This window comes from Pleurodeles waltl, chromosome 1_2 (genome assembly GCF_031143425.1).
Source record: "Pleurodeles waltl isolate 20211129_DDA chromosome 1_2, aPleWal1.hap1.20221129, whole genome shotgun sequence".
NCBI classification, from domain to species: domain Eukaryota; kingdom Metazoa; phylum Chordata; class Amphibia; order Caudata; family Salamandridae; genus Pleurodeles; species Pleurodeles waltl.
The window spans coordinates 893,272,960-893,296,661 of NC_090437.1; positions in this window are offsets into that span (position 1 = coordinate 893,272,960).

A 23,702-nucleotide genomic window follows, 5' to 3' on the forward strand; every position below is an offset into this window, starting at 1 on the left:
ACCTCAAAATTTGGCTAAAAAACCACATTTTCCTCACATTTTGGTGACAGAAAGTTCTGGAATCAGAGAGGAGCCACGAATTTCCTTCCACCCAGCCTCCCCCCAAGTCTCCCGATAATAATGATACCTCACTTGTGTGGGTAGGCCTAGCGCCCGCGACAGGAAATGCCCCAAAACGCAACGTGGACACATCACATTTTTTTAAAGTAAATAGAGGTGTTTTTTGCAAAGTGCCTACCTGTAGATTTTGGCCTCTAGCTCAGCCGGCACCTAGGGAAACCTACCAAACCTGTGCATTTTTGAAAACTAGAGACCTAGGGGAATCCAAGATGGGGTGACTTGTGGGGCTCTGACCAGGTTCTCTTACCCAGAATACTTTGCAAACCTCAAAATTTGGCTAAAACAACACATTTTCCTCACATTTTGGTGACAGAAAGTTCTGGAATCAGAGAGGAGCCACGACTTTTCTTCCACCCAGCTTACCCACAAGTCTCCTGATAAAAATGATACCTCACTTGTGTGGGTAGGACTAGCGCCCGCGACAGGAAATGCCCCAAAACGAAACGTGGACACATCACATTTTTTTTAAGTAAATAGAGGTGTTTTTTTCAAAGTGCCTACCTGTAGATTTTGGCCTCTAGCTCAGCCGGCACCTAGGGCAACCTACCAAACCTGTGCATTTTTAAAAACTAGAGACCTAGGGGAATCCAAGATGGGGTGACTTGTGGGGCTCTGTCCAGGTTCTGTTACCCAGAATCCTTTGCAAACCTCAAACTTTGGCTAAAAAAACACTTTTTCCTCACATTTTGGTGACAGAAAGTTCTGGAATCAGAGAGGAGCCACAAATTTCCTTCCACCCAACGTTCCCCAAAGTCTCCCGATAAAAATGATACCTCACTTGTGTGGGTAGGCCTAGCGCCCGTGACAGGAAATGCCCCAAAACGCAACGTGGACACATCACATTTTTTTAAAGAAAACAGAGGTGTTTTTTGCAAAGTGCCTACCTGCAGATTTTGGCCTCTAGCTCAGCCGGCACCTAGGGAAACCTACCAAACCTGTGCATTTTTGAAAACTAGAGACCTAGGGGAATCCAAGATGGGGTGACTTCTGGGGCTCTGACCAGGTTCTGTTACCCAGAATCCTTTGCAAACCTCAAAATTTGGCTAAAACAACACATTTTCCTCACATTTTGGTGACAGAAAGTTCTGGAATCAGAGAGGAGCCACAACTTTTCTTCCACCCAGCGTACCCACAAGTCTCCTGATAAAAATGATACCTCACTTGTGTGGGTAAGCCTAGCACCCGTGACAGGAAATGCCCCAAAACGCAACGTGGACACATCACATTTTTTTCAAGAAAACAGAGGTGTTTTTTGCAAAGTGCCTACCTGTGGATTTTGGCCTCTAGCTCAGCCGGCACCTAGGGAAACCTACCAAACCTGTGCATTTTTTAAAACTAGAGACCGAGGGGAATCCAAGATGGGGTGACTTGTGGGGCTCTGACCAGGTTCTGTTACCCAGAATCCTTGGCAAACCTCAAAATTTGGCTAAAAAAACACATTTTCCTCACATTTTGGTGACAGAAAGTTCCAGAATCAGAGAGGAGCCACAGGTTTCCTTCTACCCAGCGTACCCCCAAGTCTCCCAATAAAAATGATACCTCACTTGTGTGGGTAGGCCTAGCGCCCGCGACAGGAAATGCCCCAAAACACAACGTGGACATATCACATTTTTTGAAAGAAAACAGAGGTGTTTTTTGCAAAGTGCCTACCTGTAGATTTTGGCCTCTAGCTCAGCCGGCTCCTAGGGAAACCTACCAAACCTGTGCATTTTTTAAAACTAGAGACCTAGGGGAATCCAAGATGGGGTGACTTGTGGGGCTCTGACCAGGTTCTGTTACCCAGAATCCTTTGCAAAGCTCAAAATTAGGCTAAAAAAACACATTTTCCTCACATTTTGGTGACAGAAAGTTCCAGAATCAGAGAGGAGCCACAGGTTTCCTTCTACCCAGCGTACCCCCAAGTCTCCCAATAAAAATGATACCTCACTTGTGTGGGTAGGCCTAGCGCCCGCGACAGGAAATGCCCCAAAACACAACGTGGACATATCACATTTTTTGAAAGAAAACAGAGGTGTTTTTTGCAAAGTGCCTATCTGTAGATTTTGGCCTCTAGCTCAGCCGGCTCCTAGGGAAACCTACCAAACCTGTGCATTTTTTAAACCTAGAGACCTAGGGGAATCCAAGATGGGGTGACTTGTGGGGCTCTGACCAGGTTCTGTTACCCAGAATCCTTTGCAAACCTCAAAATTTGGCTAACAAAACACATTTTCCTCACATTTTGGTGACAGAAAGTTCTGGAATCAGAGAGGAGCCACAAATTTCCTTCCACCCAGCGTTCCCCCAACTCATCTGATAAAAATGATACCTCACTTGTGTGGGTAAGCCTAGCGCCCGTGACAGAAAATGCCCCAAAACGCAACGTGGACACATCACATTTTTTAAAAGAAAACAGAGGTGTTTTTTGCACAGTGCCTACCTGTAGATTTTGGCCTCTAGCTCAGCCGGCACCTAGGGAAACCTACCAAACCTGTGCATTTTTTTAAACTAGAGACCTAGGGGAATCCAAGATGGGGTGACTTGTGGGGCTCTGACCAGGTTCTGTTACCCAGAATCCTTTGCAAACCTCAAAATTTGGCTAAAAAAACACATTTTCCTCACATTTTGGTGACAGAAAGTTCTGGAATCAGAGAGGAGCCACAAATTTCCTTCCACCCAGCGTTCCCCCAAGTCTTCTGATAAAAATCACACCTCACTTGTGTGGGTAAGCCTAGCGCCCGTGACAGGAAATGTCCCAAAACGCAACGTGGACACATCACATTTTTTTCAAGAAAACAGAGGTGTTTTTTGCAAAGTGCCTACCTGTAGATTTTGGCCTCTAGCTAAGCCGGCACCTAGGGAAACCTACCAAACCTGTGCATTTTTGAAAACTAGAGACCTAGGGGAATCCAAGATGGGGTGACTTGTGGGGCTCTGACCAGGTTCTGTTACCCAGAATCCTTTGCAAAGCTCAAAATTTGGCTAAAAAAACACATTTAGCTCACATTTTGGTGAGAGAAAGTTCCAGAATCAGAGAGGAGACACAAATTTCCTTCTACCCAGCGTACCCCCAAGTCTCCCGATAAAAATGATACCTCACTTGTGTGGGTAGGCCTAGCGCCCGCGACAGGAAATGCCCCAAAACGCAACGTGGACACATCACATTTTTTGAAAGAAAACAGAGGTGTTTTTTGCAAAGTGCCTACCTGTAGATTTTGGCCTCTAGCTCAGCCGGCACCTAGGGAAACCTACCAAACCTGTGCATTTTTTAAAACTAGAGCCCTAGGGGAATCCGAGATGGGGTGACTTGTGGGGCTCTGACCAGGTTCTGTTACCCAGAATCCTTTGCAAACCTCAAAATTTGGCTAACAAAACAAATTTTCCTCACATTTTGGTGACAGGGAGTTCTGGAATCAGAGAGGAGCCACAAATTTCCTTCCACCCAGCGTACCCCCAAGTTGCCCGATAAAAATTATACCTCACTTGTGTCGGTAGGCCTAGCGCCCGCGACAGGAAATGTCCCAAAACGCAACGTGGACACATCACATTTTTTTAAAGAAAACAGAGGTGTTTTTTTGCAAAGTGCCTACCTGTAGATTTTGGCCTCTAGCTCAGCCGGCACCAAGGGAAACCTATCGAACCTGTGTATTTTTGAAAACTAGAGACCTAGGGGAATCCAAGATGGGGTGACTTGTGGGGCTCTGACAAGGTTCTGTTACCCAGAATCCTTTGCAAACCTCAAAATTTGGCTAAAAAACCACATTTTCCTCACATTTTGGTGACAGAAAGTTCTGGAATCAGAGAGGAGCCACGAATTTCCTTCCACCCAGCCTCCCCCCAAGTCTCCCGATAATAATGATACCTCACTTGTGTGGGTAGGCCTAGCGCCCGCGACAGGAAATGCCCCAAAACGCAACGTGGACACATCACATTTTTTTAAAGTAAATAGAGGTGTTTTTTGCAAAGTGCCTACCTGTAGATTTTGGCCTCTAGCTCAGCCGGCACCTAGGGAAACCTACCAAACCTGTGCATTTTTGAAAACTAGAGACCTAGGGGAATCCAAGATGGGGTGACTTGTGGGGCTCTGACCAGGTTCTCTTACCCAGAATACTTTGCAAACCTCAAAATTTGGCTAAAACAACACATTTTCCTCACATTTTGGTGACAGAAAGTTCTGGAATCAGAGAGGAGCCACGACTTTTCTTCCACCCAGCTTACCCACAAGTCTCCTGATAAAAATGATACCTCACTTGTGTGGGTAGGACTAGCGCCCGCGACAGGAAATGCCCCAAAACGAAACGTGGACACATCACATTTTTTTTAAGTAAATAGAGGTGTTTTTTTCAAAGTGCCTACCTGTAGATTTTGGCCTCTAGCTCAGCCGGCACCTAGGGCAACCTACCAAACCTGTGCATTTTTAAAAACTAGAGACCTAGGGGAATCCAAGATGGGGTGACTTGTGGGGCTCTGTCCAGGTTCTGTTACCCAGAATCCTTTGCAAACCTCAAACTTTGGCTAAAAAAACACTTTTTCCTCACATTTTGGTGACAGAAAGTTCTGGAATCAGAGAGGAGCCACAAATTTCCTTCCACCCAACGTTCCCCAAAGTCTCCCGATAAAAATGATACCTCACTTGTGTGGGTAGGCCTAGCGCCCGTGACAGGAAATGCCCCAAAACGCAACGTGGACACATCACATTTTTTTAAAGAAAACAGAGGTGTTTTTTGCAAAGTGCCTACCTGCAGATTTTGGCCTCTAGCTCAGCCGGCACCTAGGGAAACCTACCAAACCTGTGCATTTTTGAAAACTAGAGACCTAGGGGAATCCAAGATGGGGTGACTTCTGGGGCTCTGACCAGGTTCTGTTACCCAGAATCCTTTGCAAACCTCAAAATTTGGCTAAAACAACACATTTTCCTCACATTTTGGTGACAGAAAGTTCTGGAATCAGAGAGGAGCCACAACTTTTCTTCCACCCAGCGTACCCACAAGTCTCCTGATAAAAATGATACCTCACTTGTGTGGGTAAGCCTAGCACCCGTGACAGGAAATGCCCCAAAACGCAACGTGGACACATCACATTTTTTTCAAGAAAACAGAGGTGTTTTTTGCAAAGTGCCTACCTGTGGATTTTGGCCTCTAGCTCAGCCGGCACCTAGGGAAACCTACCAAACCTGTGCATTTTTTAAAACTAGAGACCGAGGGGAATCCAAGATGGGGTGACTTGTGGGGCTCTGACCAGGTTCTGTTACCCAGAATCCTTGGCAAACCTCAAAATTTGGCTAAAAAAACACATTTTCCTCACATTTTGGTGACAGAAAGTTCCAGAATCAGAGAGGAGCCACAGGTTTCCTTCTACCCAGCGTACCCCCAAGTCTCCCAATAAAAATGATACCTCACTTGTGTGGGTAGGCCTAGCGCCCGCGACAGGAAATGCCCCAAAACACAACGTGGACATATCACATTTTTTGAAAGAAAACAGAGGTGTTTTTTGCAAAGTGCCTACCTGTAGATTTTGGCCTCTAGCTCAGCCGGCTCCTAGGGAAACCTACCAAACCTGTGCATTTTTTAAAACTAGAGACCTAGGGGAATCCAAGATGGGGTGACTTGTGGGGCTCTGACCAGGTTCTGTTACCCAGAATCCTTTGCAAAGCTCAAAATTAGGCTAAAAAAACACATTTTCCTCACATTTTGGTGACAGAAAGTTCCAGAATCAGAGAGGAGCCACAGGTTTCCTTCTACCCAGCGTACCCCCAAGTCTCCCAATAAAAATGATACCTCACTTGTGTGGGTAGGCCTAGCGCCCGCGACAGGAAATGCCCCAAAACACAACGTGGACATATCACATTTTTTGAAAGAAAACAGAGGTGTTTTTTGCAAAGTGCCTATCTGTAGATTTTGGCCTCTAGCTCAGCCGGCTCCTAGGGAAACCTACCAAACCTGTGCATTTTTTAAACCTAGAGACCTAGGGGAATCCAAGATGGGGTGACTTGTGGGGCTCTGACCAGGTTCTGTTACCCAGAATCCTTTGCAAACCTCAAAATTTGGCTAACAAAACACATTTTCCTCACATTTTGGTGACAGAAAGTTCTGGAATCAGAGAGGAGCCACAAATTTCCTTCCACCCAGCGTTCCCCCAACTCATCTGATAAAAATGATACCTCACTTGTGTGGGTAAGCCTAGCGCCCGTGACAGAAAATGCCCCAAAACGCAACGTGGACACATCACATTTTTTGAAAGAAAACAGGTGTTTTTTGCAAAGTGCCTACCTGTAGATTTTGGCCTCTAGCTCAGCCGGCTCCTAGGGAAACCTACCAAACCTGTGCATTTTTTAAAACTAGAGACCTAGGGGAATCCAAGATGGGGTGACTTGTGGGGCTCTGACCAGGTTCTGTTACCCAGAATCCTTTGCAAAGCTCAAAATTAGGCTAAAAAAACACATTTTCCTCACATTTTGGTGACAGAAAGTTCCAGAATCAGAGAGGAGCCACAGGTTTCCTTCTACCCAGCGTACCCCCAAGTCTCCCAATAAAAATGATACCTCACTTGTGTGGGTAGGCCTAGCGCCCGCGACAGGAAATGCCCCAAAACACAACGTGGACATATCACATTTTTTGAAAGAAAACAGAGGTGTTTTTTGCAAAGTGCCTACCTGTAGATTTTGGCCTCTAGCTGAGCCGGCACTTAGGGAAACCTACCAAACCTGTGCATTTTTTAAACCTAGAGACCTAGGGGAATCCAAGATGGGGTGACTTGTGGGGCTCTGACCAGGTTCTGTTACCCAGAATCCTTTGCAAACCTCAAAATTTGGCTAACAAAACACATTTTCCTCACATTTTGGTGACAGGAAGATCTGGAATCAGAGAGGAGCCACAAATTTCCTTCCACCCAGCGTACCCCCAAGTCTCCCGATAAAAATTATACCTCACTTGTGTGGGTTGGCCTAACGCCCGCGACAGGAAATGCCCCAAAACGCAACGTGGACACATCACATGTTTTTTAAAGAAAACAGAGGTGTTTTTTGCAAAGTGCCTACCTGTAGATTTTGGCCTCTAGCTCAGCCGGCACCTAGGGAAACCTACCAAACCTGTGCATTTTTGAAAACTAGAGACCTAGGGGAATCCAAGATGGGGTGACTTGTGGGGCTCTGACCAGGTTCTGTTACCCAGAATCCTTTGCAAACCTCAAAATTTGGCTAAAACAACACATTTTCCTCAAATTTTGGTGACAGAAAGTTCTGGAATCAGAGAGGAGCCACGACTTTTCTTCCACCCAGAGTACCCACAAGTCTCCTGATAAAAATGATACCTCACTTGTGTGGGTAGGACTAGCGCCCAGGACAGGAAATGCCCCAAAACGCAACGTGGACACATCACATTTTTTAAAAGAAAACAGAGGTGTTTTTTGCACAGTGCCTACCTGTAGATTTTGGCCTCTAGCTCAGCCGGCACCTAGGGAAACCTACCAAACCTGTGCATTTTTAAAAACTAAAGACCGAGGGGAATCCAAGATGGGGTGACTTGTGGGGCTCTGACCAGGTTCTGTTACCCAGAATCCTTTGCAAACCTCAAAATTTGGCTAAAAAAACACATTTTCCTCACATTTTGGTGACAGAAAGTTCTGGAATCAGAGAGGAGCCACAAATTTCCTTCCACCCAGCGTACCCCCAAGTCTTCTGATAAAAATCACACCTCACTTGTGTGGGTAAGCCTAGCGCCCGTGACAGGAAATGTCCCAAAACGCAACGTGGACACATCACATTTTTTTCAAGAAAACAGAGGTGTTTTTTGCAAAGTGCCTACCTGTAGATTTTGGCCTCTAGCTCAGCCGGCACCTAGGGAAACCTACCAAACCTGTGCATTTTTGAAAACTAGAGACCTAGGGGAATCCAAGATGGGGTGACTTGTGGGGCTCTGACCAGGTTCTGTTACCCAGATTCCTTTGCAAAGCTCAAAATTTGGCAAAAAAAACACATTTAGCTCACATTTTGGTGAGAGAAAGTTCCAGAATCAGAGAGGAGACACAAATTTCCTTCTACCCAGCGTACCACCAAGTCTCCCGATAAAAATGATACCTCACTTGTGTGGGTAGGCCTAGCGCCCGCGACAGGAAATGCCCCAAAACGCAACGTGGACACATCACATTTTTTTAAAGAAAACAGAGGTGTTTTTTGCAAAGTGCCTACCTGTAGATTTTGGCCTCTAGCTGAGCCGGCACCTAGGGAAACCTACCAAACCTGTGCATTTTTTAAAACTAGAGACCTAGGGGAATCCAAGATGGGGTGACTTGCGGGGCTCTGACCAGGTTCTGTTACCCAGAATCCTTTGCAAACCTCAAAATTTGGCTAACAAAACACATTTTCCTCACATTTTGGTGACAGGGAGTTCTGGAATCAGAGAGGAGCCACAAATTTCCTTCCACCCAGCGTACCCCCAAGTCTCCCGATAAAAATTATACCTCACTTGTGTCGGTAGGCCTAGCGCCCGCGACAGGAAATGCCCCAAAACGCAACGTGCACACATCACATTTTTTGAAAGAAAACAGAGGTGTTTTTTGCAAAGTGCCTACCTGTAGATTTTGGCCTCTAGCTCAGCCGGCACCTAGGGAAACCTATCAAACCTGTGTATTTTTGAAAACTAGAGAACTAGGGGAATCCAAGATGGGGTGACTTGTGGGGCTCTGACCAGGTTCTGTTACCCAGAATCCTTTGCAAACCTCAAAATTTGGCTAAAAAACCACATTTTCCTCACATTTTGGTGACAGAAAGTTCTGGAATCAGAGAGGAGCCACGAATTTCCTTCCACCCAGCCTCCCCCAAGTCTCCCGATAATAATGATACCTCACTTGTGTGGGTAGGCCTAGCGCCCGCGACAGGAAATGCCCCAAAACGCAACGTGGACACATCACATTTTTTTAAAGTAAATAGAGGTGTTTTTTTCAAAGTGCCTACCTGTAGATTTTGGCCTCTAGCTCAGCCGGCACCTAGGGAAACCACCAAACCTGTGCATTTTTGAAAACTAGAGACCTAGGGGAATCCAAGATGGGGTGACTTGTGGGGCTCTGTCCAGGTTCTGTTACCCAGAATCCTTTGCAAACCTCAAAATTTGGCTAACAAAACACATTTTCCTCACATTTTGGTGACAGGAAGTTCTGGAATCAGAGAGGAGCCACAAATTTCCTTCCACCCAGCGTACCCCCAAGTCTCCTGAAAAAAATTATACCTCACTTGTGTGGGTGGGCCTAGCGCCCGCGACAGGAAATGCCCCAAAACGCAACGTGGACACATCACATTTTTTTAAAGAAAACAGAGGTGTTTTTTGCAAAGTGCCTACCTGTAGATTTTGGCCTCTAGCTCAGCCGGCACCTAGGGAAACCTACCAAACCTGTGTATTTTTGAAAACTAGAGACCTAGGGGAATCCAAGATGGTGTGACTTGTGGGGCTCTGACCAGGTTCTGTTACCCAGAATCCTTTGCAAACCTCAAAATTTGGCTAAAACAACACATTTTCCTCACATTTTGGTGACAGAAAGTTCCAGAATCAGAGAGGAGCCACAAATTTCCTTCCACCCAGCGTACCCCCAAGTCTCCCGATAAAAATGATACCTCACTTGTGTGGGTAGGCCTAGCGCCCGCGACAGGAAATGCCCCAAAACGCAACGTGGACACATCACATTTTTTTAAAGAAAACAGAGGTGTTTTTTGCAAAGTGCCTACCTGTAGATTTTGGCCTCTAGCTCAGCCGGCACCTAGAGAAACCTACCAAACCTGTGCATTTTTGAAAACTAGAGACCTAGGGGAATCCAAGATGGGGTGACTTGTGGGGCTCTGACCAGGTTCTGTTACCCAGAATACTTTGCAAACCTCAAAATTTGGCTAAAACAACACATTTTCCTCACATTTTGGTGACAGAAAGTTCTGGAATCAGAGAGGAGCCACGACTTTTCTTCCACCCAGCTTACCCACAAGTCTCCTGATAAAAATGATACCTCACTTGTGTGGGTAGGACTAGCGCCCGCGACAGGAAATGCCCCAAAACGAAACGTGGACACATCACATTTTTTTAAAGCAAATAGAGGTGTTTTTTTCAAAGTGCCTACCTGTAGATTTTGGCCTCTAGCTCAGCCGGCACCTAGGGAAACCTACCAAACCTGTGCATTTTTAAAAACTAGAGACCTAGGGGAATCCAAGATGGGGTGACTTGTGGGGCTCTGTCCAGGTTCTGTTACCCAGAATCCTTTGCAAACCTCAAACTTTGGCTAAAAAAACACTTTTTCCTCACATTTTGGTGACAGAAAGTTCTGGAATCAGAGAGGAGCCACAAATTTCCTTCCACCCAGCGTTCCCCAAAGTCTCCCGATAAAAATGATACCTCACTTGTGTGGGTAGGCCTAGCGCCCGTGGCAGGAAATGCCAAAAAACGCAACGTGGACACATCACATTTTTTGAAAGAAAAGCGAGGTGTTTTTTGCAAAGTGCCTACCTGCAGATTTTGGCCTCTAGCTCAGCCGGCACCTAGGGAAACCTACCAAACCTGTGCATTTTTAAAAACTAGAGACCTAGGGGAATCCAAGATGGGGTGACTTGTGGGGCTCTGACCAGGTTCTGTTACCCAGAATCCTTTGCAAACCTCAAAATTTGGCTAAATAAACACATTTTCCTCACATTTTGGTGACAGAAAGTTCTGGAATCAGAGAGGAGCCACAAATTTCTTCCACGCAGCGTACCCACAAGTCTCCTGATAAAAATGATACCTCACTTGTGTGGGTAGGACTAGCGCCCGTGACAGGAAATGCCCCAAAACGCAACGTGGACACATCACATTTTTTAAAAGAAAACAGAGGTGTTTTTTGCACAGTGCCTACCTGTAGATTTTGGCCTCTAGCTGAGCCGGCACCTAGGGAAACCTACCAAACCTGTGCATTTTTTAAAACTAGAGACCGAGGGGAATCCAAGATGGGGTGACTTGTGGGGCTCTGACCAGGTTCTGTTACCCAGAATCCTTTGCAAACCTCAAAATTTGGCTAAAAAAACACATTTTCCTCACATTTTGGTGACAGAAAGTTCCAGAATCAGAGAGGAGCCACAGGTTTCCTTCTACCCAGCGTACCCCCAAGTCTCCCGATAAAAATTATACCTCACTTGTGTCGGTAGGCCTAGCGCCCGCGACAGGAAATGCCCCAAAACGCAACGTGCACACATCACATTTTTTGAAAGAAAACAGAGGTGTTTTTTGCAAAGTGCCTACCTGTAGATTTTGGCCTCTAGCTCAGCCGGCACCTAGGGAAACCTATCAAACCTGTGTATTTTTGAAAACTAGAGAACTAGGGGAATCCAAGATGGGGTGACTTGTGGGGCTCTGACCAGGTTCTGTTACCCAGAATCCTTTGCAAACCTCAAAATTTGGCTAAAAAACCACATTTTCCTCACATTTTGGTGACAGAAAGTTCTGGAATCAGAGAGGAGCCACGAATTTCCTTCCACCCAGCCTCCCCCAAGTCTCCCGATAATAATGATACCTCACTTGTGTGGGTAGGCCTAGCGCCCGCGACAGGAAATGCCCCAAAACGCAACGTGGACACATCACATTTTTTTAAAGTAAATAGAGGTGTTTTTTTCAAAGTGCCTACCTGTAGATTTTGGCCTCTAGCTCAGCCGGCACCTAGGGAAACCACCAAACCTGTGCATTTTTGAAAACTAGAGACCTAGGGGAATCCAAGATGGGGTGACTTGTGGGGCTCTGTCCAGGTTCTGTTACCCAGAATCCTTTGCAAACCTCAAAATTTGGCTAACAAAACACATTTTCCTCACATTTTGGTGACAGGAAGTTCTGGAATCAGAGAGGAGCCACAAATTTCCTTCCACCCAGCGTACCCCCAAGTCTCCTGAAAAAAATTATACCTCACTTGTGTGGGTGGGCCTAGCGCCCGCGACAGGAAATGCCCCAAAACGCAACGTGGACACATCACATTTTTTTAAAGAAAACAGAGGTGTTTTTTGCAAAGTGCCTACCTGTAGATTTTGGCCTCTAGCTCAGCCGGCACCTAGGGAAACCTACCAAACCTGTGTATTTTTGAAAACTAGAGACCTAGGGGAATCCAAGATGGTGTGACTTGTGGGGCTCTGACCAGGTTCTGTTACCCAGAATCCTTTGCAAACCTCAAAATTTGGCTAAAACAACACATTTTCCTCACATTTTGGTGACAGAAAGTTCCAGAATCAGAGAGGAGCCACAAATTTCCTTCCACCCAGCGTACCCCCAAGTCTCCCGATAAAAATGATACCTCACTTGTGTGGGTAGGCCTAGCGCCCGCGACAGGAAATGCCCCAAAACGCAACGTGGACACATCACATTTTTTTAAAGAAAACAGAGGTGTTTTTTGCAAAGTGCCTACCTGTAGATTTTGGCCTCTAGCTCAGCCGGCACCTAGAGAAACCTACCAAACTGTGCATTTTTGAAAACTAGAGACCTAGGGGAATCCAAGATGGGGTGACTTGTGGGGCTCTGACCAGGTTCTGTTACCCAGAATACTTTGCAAACCTCAAAATTTGGCTAAAACAACACATTTTCCTCACATTTTGGTGACAGAAAGTTCTGGAATCAGAGAGGAGCCACGACTTTTCTTCCACCCAGCTTACCCACAAGTCTCCTGATAAAAATGATACCTCACTTGTGTGGGTAGGACTAGCGCCCGCGACAGGAAATGCCCCAAAACGAAACGTGGACACATCACATTTTTTTAAAGCAAATAGAGGTGTTTTTTTCAAAGTGCCTACCTGTAGATTTTGGCCTCTAGCTCAGCCGGCACCTAGGGAAACCTACCAAACCTGTGCATTTTTAAAAACTAGAGACCTAGGGGAATCCAAGATGGGGTGACTTGTGGGGCTCTGTCCAGGTTCTGTTACCCAGAATCCTTTGCAAACCTCAAACTTTGGCTAAAAAAAACACTTTTTCCTCACATTTTGGTGACAGAAAGTTCTGGAATCAGAGAGGAGCCACAAATTTCCTTCCACCCAGCGTTCCCCAAAGTCTCCCGATAAAAATGATACCTCACTTGTGTGGGTAGGCCTAGCGCCCGTGGCAGGAAATGCCAAAAAACGCAACGTGGACACATCACATTTTTTGAAAGAAAAGCGAGGTGTTTTTTGCAAAGTGCCTACCTGCAGATTTTGGCCTCTAGCTCAGCCGGCACCTAGGGAAACCTACCAAACCTGTGCATTTTTAAAAACTAGAGACCTAGGGGAATCCAAGATGGGGTGACTTGTGGGGCTCTGACCAGGTTCTGTTACCCAGAATCCTTTGCAAACCTCAAAATTTGGCTAAATAAACACATTTTCCTCACATTTTGGTGACAGAAAGTTCTGGAATCAGAGAGGAGCCACAAATTTCTTCCACGCAGCGTACCCACAAGTCTCCTGATAAAAATGATACCTCACTTGTGTGGGTAGGACTAGCGCCCGTGACAGGAAATGCCCCAAAACGCAACGTGGACACATCACATTTTTTAAAAGAAAACAGAGGTGTTTTTTGCACAGTGCCTACCTGTAGATTTTGGCCTCTAGCTGAGCCGGCACCTAGGGAAACCTACCAAACCTGTGCATTTTTTAAAACTAGAGACCGAGGGGAATCCAAGATGGGGTGACTTGTGGGGCTCTGACCAGGTTCTGTTACCCAGAATCCTTTGCAAACCTCAAAATTTGGCTAAATAAACACATTTTCCTCACATTTTGGTGACAGAAAGTTCTGGAATCAGAGAGGAGCCACAAATTTCCTTCCACCCAGCGTTCCCCCAACTCTTCTGATAAAATGATACCTCACTTGTGTGGGTAAGCCTAGCGCCCGTGACAGAAAATGCCCGAAAACGCAACGTGGACACATCACATTTTTTGAAAGAAAACAGGTGTTTTTTGCAAAGTGCCTACCTGTAGATTTTGGCCTCTAGCTCAGCCGGCCCCTAGGGAAACCTACCAAACCTGTGCATTTTTGTAAAACTAGAGACCTAGGGGAATCCAAGATGGGGTGACTTGTGGGGCTCTGACCAGGTTCTGTTACCCAGAATCCTTTGCAAAGCTCAAAATCTGTCTAAAAAAACACATTTTCCTCACATTTTGGTGACAGAAAGTTCCAGAATCAGAGAGGAGCCACAAGTTTCCTTCTACCCAGCGTACCCCCAAGTCTCCCAATAAAAATGATACCTCACTTGTGTGGGTAGGCCTAGCGCCCGCGACAGGAAATGCCCCAAAACGCAACGTGGACACATCACATTTTTTTGAAAGAAAACAGAGGTGTTTTTTGCAAAGTGCCTACCTGTAGATTTTGGCCTCTAGCTCAGCCGGCACCTACGGAAACCTACCAAACCTGTGCATTTTTTAAAACTAGAGACCTAGGGGAATCCAAGATGGGGTGACTTGTGGGGCTCTGACCAGGTTCTGTTACCCAGAATCCTTTGCAAACCTCAAAATTTGGCTAAATAAACACATTTTCCTCACATTTTGGTGACAGAAAGTTCTGGAATCAGAGAGGAGCCACAAATTTCCTTCCACCCAGCGTTCCCCCAACTCTTCTGATAAAAATGATACCTCACTTGTGTGGGTAAGCCTAGCGCCCGTGACAGAAAATGCCCCAAAACGCAACGTGGACACATCACATTTTTTAAAGAAAACAGGTGTTTTTTGCAAAGTGCCTACCTGTAGATTTTGGCCTCTAGCTCAGCCGGCCCCTAGGGAAACCTACCAAACCTGTGCATTTTTGTAAAACTAGAGACCTAGGGGAATCCAAGATGGGGTGACTTGTGGGGGCTCTGACCAGGTTCTGTTACCCAGAATCCTTTGCAAACCTCAATAATTAGCTAAAAAAACACATTTTCCTCACATTTTGGTGACAGAAAGTTCTGGAATCAGAGAGGAGCCACGACTTTTCTTCCACCCAGCGTACCCACAAGTCTCCTGATAAAAATGATACCTCACTTGTATGGGTAAGCCTAGCGCCCGTGACAGGAAATGCCCCAAAACGCAACGTGGACACATCACAATTTTTTTAAAGAAAACAGAGGTGTTTTTTTGCAAATTGCGTACCTGTAGATTTTGGCCTCTAGCTCAGCCGGCACCTAGGGAAACCTACCAAAACTGTGCATTTTTTAAAACTAGAGACCTAGGGGAATCCAAGATGGGGTGACTTGTGGGGCTCTGACCAGGTTCTGTTACCCAGAATCCTTTGCAAACCTCAAAATTTGGCTAACAAAACACATTTTCCTCACATTTTGGTGACAGAAAGTTCTGGAATCAGAGAGCAGCCACAAATTTCCTTCCACCCAGCGTACCCCCAAGTCTCCCGATAAAAATGATACCTCACTTGTGTGGGTAAGCCTATCGCCCGTGACAGAAAATGCCCCAAAACGCAACGTGGACACATCACATTTTTTTAAAGAAAACAGAGGTGTTTTTTGCAAAGTGCCTACCTGTAGATTTTGGCCTCTAGCTCAGCCGGCACCTAGGGAAACCTACCAAACCTGTGCATTTTTTAAAACTAGAGACCTAGGGGAATCCAAGATGGGGGGACTTGTGGGGCTCTGACCAGGTTCTGTTACCCAGAATCCTTTGCAAACCTCAAAATTTGGCTAAAACAACACATTTTCCTCACATTTTGGTGACAGAAACTTCTGAAATCAGAGAGGAGCCACAACTTTTCTTCCACCCAGCGTACCCACAAGTCTCCTGATAAAAATGATACCTCACTTGTGTGGGTAAGACTAGCGCACGCGGCAGGAAATGCCCCAAGACGCAACTTGGACACATCACATTTTTTAAAGAAAACAGAGGTGTTTTTTGCACAGTGCCTACCTGTAGATTTTGGCCTCTAGCTCAGCCGGCACCTAGGGAAACCTACCAAACCTGTGCATTTTTAAAAACTAGAGACCGAGGGGAATCCAAGATGGGGTGACTTGTGGGCTCTGACCAGGTTCTGTTACCCAGAATCCTTTGCAAACCTCAAAATTTGGCTAAAAAAACACATTTTCCTCACATTTTGGTGACAGAAAGTTCTGGAATCAGAGAGGAGCCACAAATTTCCTTCCACCCAGCGTTCCCCCAACTCTTCTGATAAAAATGATACCTCACTTGTGTGGGTAAGCCTAGCGCCCGTGACAGAAAATGCCCCAAAACGCAACGTGGACACATCACATTTTTTGAAAGAAAACAGGTGTTTTTTGCAAAGTGCCTACCTGTAGATTTTGGCCTCTAGCTCAGCCGGCACCTAGAGAAACCTACCAAACCTGTGCATTTTTTAAAACTAGAGACCTAGGGGAATCCAATATGGGGTGACTTGTGGGGCTCTGACCAGGTTCTGTTACCCAGAATCCTTTGCAAAGCTCAAAATTTGGCTAAAAAAAACACATTTTCCTCACATTTTGGTGACAGAAAGTTCCAGAATCAGAGAGGAGCCACAAACTTCCTTCTACCCAGCGTACCCCCAAGTCTCCCAATAAAAATGATACCTCACTTGTGTGGGTAGGCCTAGCGCCCGCGACAGGAAATGCCCCAAAACGCAACGTGGACACATCACATTTTTGAAAGAAAACAGAGGTGTTTTTTGCAAAGTGCCTACCTGTAGATTTTGGCCTCTAGCTCAGCCGGCACCTAGGGAAACCTACCAAACCTGTGCATTTTTTAAACCTAGAGACCAAGGGGAATCCAAGATGGGGTGACTTGTGGGGCTCTGACCAGGTTCTGTTACCCAGAATCCTTTGCAAACCTCAAAATTTGGCTAACAAAACACATTTTCCTCACATTTTGGTGACAGGAAGTTCTGAATCAGAGAGGAGCCACAAATTTCCTTCCACCCAGCGTACCCCCAAGTCTCCCGATAAAAATTATACCTCACTTGTGTGGGTTGGCCTAGCGCCCGCGACAGGAAATGCCCCAAAACGCAACGTGGACACATCACATTTTTTGAAAGAAAACAGAGGTGTTTTTTGCAAAGTGCCTACCTGTAGATTTTGGCCTCTAGCTCAGCCGGCACCTAGGGAAACCTATCAAACCTGTGCATTTTTGAAAACTAGAGAACTAGGGGAATCCAAGATGGGGTGACTTGTGGGGCTCTGACCAGGTTCTGTTACCCAGAATCCTTTGCAAACCTCAAAATTTGGCTAAAACAACACATTTTCCTCACATTTTGGTGACAGAAAGTTCTGGAATCAGAGAGGAGCCACGAATTTCCTTCCACCCAGCCTCCCCAAGTCTCCCGATAATAATGATACCTCACTTGTGTGGGTAGGCCTAGCGCCCGCGACAGGAAATGCCCCAAAACGCAACGTGGACACATCACATTTTTTGAAAGTAAATAGAGGTGTTTTTTTCAAAGTGCCTACCTGTAGATTTTGGCCTCTAGCTCAGCCGGCACCTAGGGAAACCTACCAAACCTGTGCATTTTGAAAACTAGAGACCTAGGGGAATCCAAGATGGGGTGACTTGTGGGGCTCTGTCCAGGTTCTGTTACCCAGAATCCTTTGCAAACCTCAAAATTTGGCTAACAAAACACATTTTCCTCACATTTTGGTGACAGAAAGTTCTGGAATCAGAGAGCAGCCACAAATTTCCTTCCACCCAGCGTACCCCCAAGTCTCCCGATAAAAATGATACCTCACTTGTGTGGGTAAGCCTATCGCCCGTGACAGAAAATGCCCCAAAACGCAACGTGGACACATCACATTTTTTTAAAGAAAACAGAGGTGTTTTTTGCAAAGTGCCTACCTGTAGATTTTGGCCTCTAGCTCAGCCGGCACCTAGGGAAACCTACCAAACCTGTGCATTTTTTAAAACTAGAGACCTAGGGGAATCCAAGATGGGGTGACTTGTGGTGCTCTGACCAGGTTCTGTTACCCAGAATCCTTTGCAAACCTCAAAATTTGGCTAAAACAACACATTTTCCTCACATTTTGGTGACAGAAACTTCTGGAATCAGAGAGGAGCCACAACTTTTCTTCCACCCAGCGTACCCACAAGTCTCCTGATAAAAATGATACCTCACTTGTGTGGGTAAGACTAGCGCACGCGGCAGGAAATGCCCCAAGACGCAACTTGGACACATCACATTTTTTAAAAGAAAACAGAGGTGTTTTTTGCACAGTGCCTACCTGTAGATTTTGGCCTCTAGCTCAGCCGGCACCTAGGGAAACCTACCAAACCTGTGCATTTTTAAAAACTAGAGACCGAGGGGAATCCAAGATGGGGTGACTTGTGGGGCTCTGACCAGGTTCTGTTACCCAGAATCCTTTGCAAACCTCAAAATTTGGCTAAAAAAACACATTTTCCTCACATTTTGGTGACAGAAAGTTCTGGAATCAGAGAGGAGCCACAAATTTCCTTCCACCCAGCGTTCCCCCAACTCTTCTGATAAAATGATACCTCACTTGTGTGGGTAAGCCTAGCGCCCGTGACAGAAAATGCCCCAAAACGCAACGTGGACACATCACATTTTTTGAAAGAAAACAGGTGTTTTTTGCAAAGTGCCTACCTGTAGATTTTGGCCTCTAGCTCAGCCGGCACCTAGGGAAACCTACCAAACCTGTGCATTTTTTAAAACTAGAGACCTAGGGGAATCCAATATGGGGTGACTTGTGGGGCTCTGACCAGGTTCTGTTACCCAGAATCCTTTGCAAAGCTCAAAATTTGGCTAAAAAAACACATTTTCCTCACATTTTGGTGACAGAAAGTTCCAGAATCAGAGAGGAGCAACAAACTTCCTTCTACCCCAGCGTACCCCCAAGTCTCCCAATAAAAATGATACCTCACTTGTGTGGGTAGGCCTAGCGCCCGCGACAGGAAATGCCCCAAAACGCAACGTGGACACATCACATTTTTTGAAAGAAAACAGAGGTGTTTTTTGCAAAGTGCCTACCTGTAGATTTTGGCCTCTTGCTCAGCCGGCACCTAGGGAAACCTACCAAACCTGTGCATTTTTTAAACCTAGAGACCAAGGGGAATCCAAGATGGGGTGACTTGTGGGGCTCTGACCAGGTTCTGTTACCCAGAATCCTTTGCAAACCTCAAAATTTGGCTAACAAAACACATTTTCCTCACATTTTGGTGACAGGAAGTTCTGGAATCAGAGAGGAGCCACAAATTTCCTTCCACCCAGCGTACCCCCAAGTCTCCCGATAAAAATTATACCTCACTTGTGTGGGTTGGCCTAGCGCCCGCGACAGGAAATGCCCCAAAACGCAACGTGGACACATCACATTTTTTGAAAGGAAACAGAGGTGTTTTTTGCAAAGTGCCTACCTGTAGATTTTGGCCTCTAGCTCAGCCGGCACCTAGGGAAACCTATCAAACCTGTGCATTTTTGAAAACTAGAGAACTAGGGGAATCCAAGATGGGGTGACTTGTGGGGCTCTGACCAGGTTCTGTTACCCAGAATCCTTTGCAAACCTCAAAATTTGGCTAAAACAACACATTTTCCTCACATTTTGGTGACAGAAAGTTCTGGAATCAGAGAGGAGCCACGAATTTCCTTCCACCCAGCCTCCCCCAAGTCTCCCGATAATAATGATACCTCACTTGTGTGGGTAGGCCTAGCGCCCGCGACAGGAAATGCCCCAAAACGCAACGTGGACACATCACATTTTTTGAAAGTAAATAGAGGTGTTTTTTTCAAAGTGCCTACCTGTAGATTTTGGCCTCTAGCTCAGCCGGCACCTAGGGAAACCTACCAAACCTGTGCATTTTTGAAAACTAGAGACCTAGGGGAATCCAAGATGGGGTGACTTGTGGGGCTCTGTCCAGGTTCTGTTACCCAGAATACTTTGCAAACCTCAAAATTTGGCTAAAACAACACATTTTCCTCACATTTTGGTGACAGAAAGTTCTGGAATCAGAGAGGAGCCACGACTTTTCTTCCACCCAGAGTACCCACAAGTCTCCTGATAAAAATGATACCTCACTTGTGTGGGTAGGACTAGCGCCCGCGACAGGAAATGCCCCAAAACGAAACGTGGACACATCACATTTTTTTAAAGAAAACAGTGGTGTTTTTTGCACAGTGCCTACCTGTAGATTTTGGCCTCTAGCTCAGCCGGCACCTAGGGAAACCTACCAAACCTGTGCATTTTTAAAAACTAGAGACCTAGGGGAATCCAAGATGGGGTGACTTGTGGGGCTCTGTCCAGGTTCTGTTACCCAGAATCCTTTGCAAACCTCAAACTTTGGTTAAAAAAACACTTTTTCCTCACATTTTGGCGACAGAAAGTTCTGGAATCAGAGAGGAGCCACGAATATCCTTCCACCCAGCGTTCCCCAAAGTCTCCCAATAAAAATTATACCTCACTTGTGTGGGTAGGCCTAGCGCCCGTGACAGGAAATGTCCCAAAACGCAACGTGGACACATCACATTTTTTGAAAGAAAAGCGGTGTTTTTTGCAAAGTGCCTAACCTGCAGATTTTGGCCTCTAGCTCAGCCGGCACCTAGGGAAACCTACCAAACCTGTGCATTTTGAAAACTAGAGACCTAGGGGAATCCAAGATGGGGTGACTTGTGGGGCTCTGACCAGGTTCTGTTACCCAGAATCCTTTGCAAAGCTCAAAATTTGGCTAAAACAACACATTTTCCTCACATTTTGGTGACAGAAAGTTCTGGAATCAGAGAGGAGCCACGACTTTTCTTCCACGCAGCGTACCCACAAGTCTCCTGATAAAAATGATACCTGACTTGTGTGGGTAGGACTAGCGCCCGCGACAGGAAATGCCCCAAAACGCAACGTGGACACATCACATTTTTTAAAAGAAAACAGAGGTGTTTTTTGCACAGTGCCTACCTGTAGATTTTGGCCTCTAGCTGAGCCGGCACCTAGGGAAACCTACCAAACCTGTGCATTTTTTAAAACTAGAGACCGAGGGGAATCCAAGATGGGGTGACTTGTGGGGCTCTGACCAGGTTCTGTTACCCAGAATCCTTTGCAAACCTCACAATTTGGCTAAATAAACACATTTTCCTCACATTTTGGTGACAGAAAGTTCTGGAATCAGAGAGGAGCCACAAATTTCCTTCCACCCAGCGTACCCACAAGTCTCCTGATAAAAATGATACCTCACTTGTGTGGGTAAGCCTAGCGCCCGTGACAGAAAATGCCCCAAAACGCAACGTGGACACATCACATTTATTGAAAGAAAACAGGTGTTTTTTGCAAAGTGCCTACCTGTAGATTTTGGCCTCTAGCTCAGCCGGCACCTAGGGAAACCTACCAAACCTGTGCATTTTTTAAAACTAGAGACCTAGGGGAATCCAATATGGGGTGACTTGTTCGGCTCTGACCAGGTTCTGTTACCCAGAATCCTTTGCAAAGCTCAAAATTTGGCTAAAAAAACACATTTTCCTCACATTTTGGTGACAGAAAGTTCCAGAATCAGAGAGGAGCCACAAACTTCCTTCTACCCAGCGTACCCCCAAGTCTCCCAATAAAAATGATACCTCACTTGTGTGGGTAGGCCTAGCGCCCGCGACAGGAAATGCCCCAAAACGCAACGTGGACACATCACATTTTTTGAAAGAAAACAGAGGTGTTTTTTGCAAAGTGCCTACCTGTAGATTTTGGCCTCTAGCTCAGTCGGCACCTAGGGAAACCTACCAAACCTGTGCATTTTTGAAAACTAGAGACCTAGGGGAATCCAAGATGGGGTGACTTGTGGGGCTCTGACCAGGTTCTGTTACCCAGAATCCTTTGCAAAGCTCAAAATTTGGCAAAAAAAACACATTTAGCTCACATTTTGGTGAGAGAAAGTTCCAGAATCAGAGAGGAGACACAAATTTCCTTCTACCCAGCGTACCACCAAGTCTCCCGATAAAAATGATACCTCACTTGTGTGGGTAGGCCTAGCGCCCGCGACAGGAAATGCCCCAAAAACGCAACGTGGACACATCACATTTTTTTAAAGAAAACAGAGGTGTTTTTTGCAAAGTGCCTACCTGTAGATTTTGGCCTCTAGCTCAGCCGGCACCTAGGGAAACCTACCAAACCTGTGCATTTTTTAAAACTAGAGACCTAGGGGAATCCAAGATGGGGTGACTTGTGGGGCTCTGACCAGGTTCTGTTACCCAGAATCCTTTGCAAACCTCAAAATTTGGCTAACAAAACACATTTTCCTCACATTTTGGTGACAGGGAGTTCTGGAATCAGAGAGGAGCCACAAATTTCCTTCCACCCAGCGTACCCCCAAGTCTCCCGATAAAAATTATACCTCACTTGTGTCGGTAGGCCTAGCGCCCGCGACAGGAAATGCCCCAAAACGCAACGTGGACACATCACATTTTTTGAAAGAAAACAGAGGTGTTTTTTGCAAAGTGCCTACCTGTAGATTTTGGCCTCTAGCTCAGCCGGCACCTAGGGAAATCTATCAAACCTGTGTATTTTTGAAAACTAGAGAACTAGGGGAATCCAAGATGGGGTGACTTGTGGGGCTCTGACCAGGTTCTGTTACCCAGAATCCTTTGCAAACCTCAAAATTTGGCTAAAAAACCACATTTTCCTCACATTTTGGAGACAGAAAGTTCTGGAATCAGAGAGGAGCCACGAATTTCCTTCCACCCAGCCTCCCCCAAGTCTCCCGATAATAATGATACCTCACTTGTGTGGGTAGGCCTAGCGCCCGCGACAGGAAATGCCCCAAAACGCAACGTGGACACATCACATTTTTTTAAAGTAAATAGAGGTGTTTTTTCAAAGTGCCTACCTGTAGATTTTGGCCTCTAGCTCAGCCGGCACCTAGGGAAACCTACCAAACCTGTGCATTTTTGAAAACTAGAGACCTAGGGGAATCCAAGATGGGGTGACTTGTGGGGCTCTGTCCAGGTTCTGTTACCCAGAATCCTTTGCAAACCTCAAAATTTGGCTAACAAAACACATTTTCCTCACATTTTGGTGACAGGAAGTTCTGGAATCAGAGAGGAGCCACAAATTTCCTTCCACCCAGCGTACCCCCAAGTCTCCTGAAAAAAATTAAACCTCACTTGTGTGGGTGGGCCTAGCGCCCGCGACAGGAAATGCCCCAAAACGCAACGTGGACACATCACATTTTTTTAAAGAAAACAGAGGTGTTTTTTGCAAAGTGCCTACCTGTAGATTTTGGCCTCTAGCTCAGCCGGCACCTAGGGAAACCTACCAAACCTGTGCATTTTTTTAAACTAGAGACCTAGGGGAATCCAAGATGGGGTGACTTGTGGGGCTCTGACCAGGGTCTGTTACCCAGAATACTTTGCAAACCTCAAAATTTGGCTAAAACAACACATTTTCCTCACATTTTGGTGACAGAAAGTTCTGGAATCAGAGAGGAGCCACGACTTTTCTTCCACCCAGCTTACCCACAAGTCTCCTGATAAAAATGATACCTCACTTGTGTGGGTAGGACTAGCGCCCGCGACAGGAAATGCCCCAAAACGAAACGTGGACACATCACATTTTTTTAAAGTAAATAGAGGTGTTTTTTTCAAAGTGCCTACCTGTAGATTTTGGCCTCTAGCTCAGCCGGCACCTAGGGAAACCTACCAAACCTGTGCATTTTTTAAAACTAGAGACCTAGGGGAATCCAAGATGGGGTGACTTGTGGGGCTCTGTCCAGGTTC